This window comes from Phoenix dactylifera, chromosome 6, assembly GCF_051530095.1.
Source record: "Phoenix dactylifera cultivar Ajwa chromosome 6, Ajwa_hap1_PhDact_Kaust_v1.1, whole genome shotgun sequence".
NCBI lineage: Eukaryota > Viridiplantae > Streptophyta > Magnoliopsida > Arecales > Arecaceae > Phoenix > Phoenix dactylifera.
In genome coordinates, this window is record NC_143195.1 from 32,154,047 (window position 1) to 32,160,046 (window position 6,000).

The window sequence follows — 6,000 nt, forward strand, 5'->3', positions numbered from 1 at the left end:
ATATGTCAAGAAAAAAAGATGCCTCTTCACCTAAATTTTGAATATGTTATGGAAGACCAGGGAGAGTGGGATGCCATCAAATTGTGCTGGAGATGTTTAACTCGACCATCTGTCACATAGAAAGCCACATATTTGACACAGAAAGGCGCATATATCTACAAGAACAATTAACAATTTAACCACCGTTATAGTCGCTGACCTTCATAACTAATGCTAGCTACAGCCTACAGGAATTGCATTTACGTGTATAGACATTTAAAAGTATCAAAGCTTTACGCGTGGAGGTTGTTTGGTTGTCTGTCGTAATATTATTACTCTCTCGAGAAGGACATATTATCATGGGTCCAGTGAGACCATTCCACATACATTTAGTAATATCAATTCTTTTGCACCTAGACCCTTAAAAAAAGAAAAGAAAACATATTCTACTAGGTGCGGTGCAAAATGCCGACACCTTACATTTTGATCCTTGGCTTCTCCGCTGGAGGTTATTATCAGCTGGAAATAAACAAAATTATCTCCTTAATTTTTATTTCTAAAATATCGTTAGACATATATTCGTGAAATATCTTATTTTAATAATAGGTTCGTCCCGAACAATCTAGAGAGCAGGGCAGGGCGCGTTACCGGATGGACGTGTAAACCTCATCCAAAGACCCGCTTCACGGCGCCGCCAGCCGATCAAAGCTACGTAGCTTCACGTACCGGATTGACTGAGCTACAACTGTACCATAAATAAATAAATAAAAAAACAAATCGAATTTTGTGGTACCACTTCTGGTCAACACTTCCAGAAGTTCCTTCCTTCGAATTCCATTGTTTTTCATATCAGACCACACCGAAAAGAGGCCAATAATAATATAGACGTGCAAGCCAACAACGGGAGTATCAAGAAAAGACAGATATCTCACATCCTGGTCCCGGAAATGCCTCATGTCCCTCCGAACCTTTCTTTCTTATTTCGAAAATGCATAGGTAAACTCAAAAATTTCACTCATCGATCCCTTTGAATTGTGCCCCACGTGACCGGTGGAAGACGTTCGCGTGACCATCTCAAGTCATTTTTCTCGAGTTGCCTTTACTTTTCCTGGTTCCACGATGGGCCCACACCTGGACCCATTTTCCATCATCACGTCACCAACATGTCCTCATTACCGCTGTTGATCAGACGGTCCGCCTACGACCTAGCGCATCAACCTACAATTGGTCACCTGAAAACGCGGATCAAAAATAAGACCGGCGGAAACTCTGAGGAGAAACTCTAAGGAGAGAGAAAGGTCAAACGAGCTAACGGTCCTCTTCACCGGTGGTTCTCGGCAGCGGAAGGGGATCTCTGGTGAAACCTGGTGGCTGGCGAGCATCCCCTAAGTCCAGGTTTGCTCTACACCCAGTGATCGTGGATTGGTGCTTCCTTTTCTTGCAGGGTACCCAGTGGAGATGGTGGGGTCGTCGGGCTCGGCCGGGAAGCAGACATCGGGGACAACGGCGGCGGATGCTAACAGATCGTCGAAGCAGTCTGCGGCGCCGTCGTCAAGGTCGTGGGCGAAGGTAGCAGCCCAAAAACCAGGTACGTCTAAGGGTAAGCATGGGGACCGACCTGGTGGCCGGGGGCGACCTGGACCCTGGGTTACCCACCGGTTGACGGAGGCGGAGGTGGCTCGGCTGAGCCTCCACTTCTCGTCGGTCATCGAGCTCCCGGAGGAGCCCATCGTGGCTGCTCGCCGGGAGTGGGAGGGCCTGGCACTGGTCGGTCGGAGTCTCGGCCGACGGGTGCCGGTTGAATGGGTGGCCAAGGATGTGGCCGCCCGGTTGAAGGCAACAGGGGAGGTGGTGGCTGTCACCCTCGCCGAGGATCACTTCGCGCTGCGGTTCCGGTCGCCGAAGGTCCGGGACCGAGCCCTGCTGGAGGGCCCTTGGGTGGTGGCGGGCCAGCTTTTGGCGATGGAGCCGTGGGCGCCGGACTTCCTACCTAGGGAGACTCCGGTAAAGACCGTGGTGGTCTGGCTCCGGCTACCGGGGCTCCCTCCGGAGTACTGGTCGCCCTCGACCATTTTGGACATCGCCGCCAAGGCAGGGAGGCCAATGGTCGTGGACGGTGTCACAGAGGGACGACGAGCCATGGGGTTCGCTCGGGTTAAGGTGGCTATTGACGCTTCCGAACCCCTCCTCCCTGGGATTCGGATACAGGGGAGGACGAAGGCTATTTGGCAGCCTTTCATCTTCGAAAATGTGTCGGACCTCTGTGTCCGATGTGGTCGAATAGGGCATCTCGAGTCGGCGTGTGGGTTTGGGGATTCGGCTCCGACCGATGCGAGTTCATCGGGGGAGGTGGGCTCTGGCCGGATCTACGGCCCGTGGCTGGTGACATCCCACGCCCGACAGCCACGGGAGAACGGTCCACCGGAGCGGGGGAAGGTGACTGTGTTTCCCACGGGGTCTCCCCCTCCTCGACCCTCTCCGCCGCTTCCCCTGTCCAGCTCTCCGGTGTCCCCGCCGGATCTAGAGGGCTGGCAAAAGCCCTCTAAGGTGGCCCGCCGACAGTCCCCGCCGGTGGCGGCGGCCCGGGCCCCCGGTGGGCATGAGGGGAGCTCCCGAGTTGATTCGGCCGGCGACTCGATCGTGGGACGGGTCGACTCGGTGCCCTCGGTGACCGGGATCGGGCTGCTGGGGACTCGGGCCGGCCTGTCGGATCAGGCCGGGCCGAGCTCTGGGTCGATGGGCCAGCCCGGGGTCCAGCCCAAGAAGAGGCACAGGAACCCGGGGCTTTTGCTGGACGTGGGCCGCTCTCTGGGCCGGGGTCGGGCGGGCCACAGGGGCGGCCTGGCGGGGCCTGCGACCCGCGGGGCACGTGCGCCCCGCGTGGTTTACACAGTGACCCGCGCGACGGGTTCCCAGGCCCGTCGCGCGGAGGTCCGTGCGTGGCCCAGTTTGGCTGGGCCGCGCGCGGAGGAGTGCGGGAAGGCCCCCGTGAGCGGGGGTCTGCCGCTGTTCACGGCCCAAAGGGGCCTTATGGGCCTTGATATAGGGCCTGTGGCCCAGGCGGCGGGGCCCAGTGATGGTGGGTTCCATTTTGGGGCCCAGGCCTCCGGGGTGGTTCCGTCGTCTGCGAGCCCCACTACTCTAGGCTCTCTAGAGGTGGATATGGGGCAGGGTGATGGCGCCCCTGGTGGACCAGATCTGGGTGATAGGACTAGGACGAGTGAGGCTCCTGTCTGTGTTGACTGTCCCATGAGTGACCCTTTGGTGGGGCGGGATACGCTTGCACTGGTGGAGCCAGGGGTAGGGGACCCGAGTGGTCATGAGGGGGCTACTCGCACGACCGTGGATCACTCGACCGTCGTTCAACGGGTGAAGGCGGCTGTGTTGCGAGTCGTGTCCGGGACTAGTACGGATGAGGGTCAGCAGGTTGATCCTGATCGCGAGGTGGTGATGGACCCTACGGCCCAGAGGGTTGATGTGCCTGTGGCCGACCTCTCGGACTTTTTCCCATGAGGATTCTTGCGTGGAACTGTAGGGGGGCGGCAAAGCCGGCCTTTATGTCATCCTTTAGGCGGCTGGTCCAGATCCATAGTCCGGAGATCTGCCTACTTTATGAAACACGACTTTCCGGTAGAGGACTCAGTCGTGTCTTACGGCGGTTAGAGGTTGACTGGGAGTCGTATGCAGTAGAATCCCAGGGGTTGTCGGGGGGCATAGTGGCTCTGTGGAAGCGGAGTGTGGCTACGATTGACGTATTCCACAACTGCTCCCAACAGGTCATCATGATCATCTCGGAACCTAATGCTGCACCGTGGGTCTTGTGCGGAGTGTATGCTAGTACAAACCATCGAACCAGGAGGGTTCTGTGGGACGAGCTCACCCACCTAATTGCTCTGGGACTTCCGTCTGCGATGGTGGGTGACTTCAATTGTATCTTGGAGGAGAGTGAGAAACGAGGAGGCAGGGCCTTCACTGACTCTGTGGATAGGAGGGAGTTCCGCGATTTCCTCTCGCGGAACGGCCTAGTAGATCTGGGTTTCTCCGGTCCGCGCTTCACTTGGTGTAATAACCAATCCGGACGAGCTAGGGTGTGGGAGCGACTGGATAGGGTTGTTGCTTCCACTGACTGGCTCATCAGATTTCCGTCCTATAGGGTTGGCCATCTTTCTCGGATTGCATCGGATCATTGTCCTTTGCTGTTCTCGACGGTATCAGGCTCGAGTCACCAGAGCCCATTCCGTTTCGAGAAAGTCTGGCTATCCTTCCCTCAATCCTGGGACATTGTCCGGGGAGCTTGGGGTCTGCCGGTCCACGGCGACGCCATGCAGAGGGTTTCACAAAAACTGGAATTGACGAAGCGACGGCTACGTCGCTGGAATCGGGAGGTCGTAGGTGATATTTTTAGGAAGCTGGAAGATACGGAGGCTGCGATTGCTGACCTCCAAAGTAGGGAGGATCAGGTGGGCGTGCTCCCCGAGGCTGATATGGTGAGCCTCCGGGACTACTCGCCACCCACCACTCGATCCTACGTCAACATGAGATCTTCTGGAGACAGAAATCCAGAATTCAGTGGGTCAGAGAGGGTGACCGGAACACTAGTTTCTTTCACCGATCGACGGTTATTAGGAGGCAGAGGAACACTATTCGTTCCTTGCGGGACGAGCGGGGCCATTGGGTGGACGATGATTCGGCGATTAGCCACATCCTACTCGAGTTCTTTCGCTCCCGTTGGACGGAGGATAGTGGGTCGGATGTCGCCGGTCTGCTCCCGAGAGCTGAATCCCAAATCGGGGTGGCTGCGAATGCACTACTGGTTCGACCAGTGACGGAGGGGGAGGTGCGAGAGGCTGTCTGGGCATTGGGCGAGGACAGGGCTCCTGGCCCAGATGGCTTCCCTCCTTTCTTTTTCCGGAGATACTGGAGTATTGTCTGGTTCGCAGTGGTTGAAGCGGTCTTGTGTTTCTTTAGTCGGTCAGGTATGCCTGACGACTGGAAGGCCACTTTTGTCACGCTTATACCTAAGCGAACGGATGCGTCCGAGCCGAGCCATTTTAGACCGATCAGTTTGTGCACTACTTTATACAAAGTGGTGGCAAGAATACTGATGGATCGTGTGAAGCCCTTTCTCTCCGGCATTATTTGTCAAGAGCAAGGTGCTTTTGTTGGAGGTAGGAGTATTTTCGATAACGTTATGGTGGCCCAAGAGATGATGTGGGATCTTCGACAGGCCCCGAAGCGTCGAAGCCTGATGGCTATCAAGCTGGATATGGAACGAGCTTACGATAGAATCAGGTGGAGTTTTCTTAGGCGAGCTTTGGAGTGTCTGGGTTTCCATGAGACCTGGATTGGTTGGGTCATGGGGTGTGTCCGGAGTCCGCGGTTTTCCATCTTGATCAACGGCTCTCCGTCCCCATTCTTTAGTTCTACTATGGGGCTTCGGCAGAGATGCCCGCTATCCCCGTACCTGTTCATCATCTGTTCTGATATTTTGTCTCGATCACTGCGGGCTGCATGTGCCGCCGGAGAGTTGGAGGCTTACGACCCAGCTCTAGGGGCCCAGCCGATATCCCATTTACTTTTTGCTGATGATTGCCTACTCCTGACGCGTGCCCGCGTAGCAGATGCCCTGGCTATTAGGCGGGCTTTGGCCGCCTATTGCCATGCATCTGGTCAGAGAGTGAATGCCCAGAAATCCTCTATCTCCTTTAGCCCGAGTTCGCCACCCGGGGTTCGACGTGAGATTCGGAGGATTCTGGAGATGCCTGAGCAGGACGGAACCTGGACATACCTGGGTGTTCCGATCACAGGTAGGAGACTGCGTGTATCTGAGTGCTCCGGGATGGTGCAACGGGTCCAGAGTAGGCTAGAGGGCTGGCGAGCAGCGTCTCTATCTATGATGGGTAGAGTTTTGTTGATTAGATCTGTTTTGGGCTCTATGCCTATCTATCTCATGACTAGCACGGTGGTACCGAAATCTGTCCTACTAAAGATTGAGCGACTGATTCGGGGCTTCTTATGGGG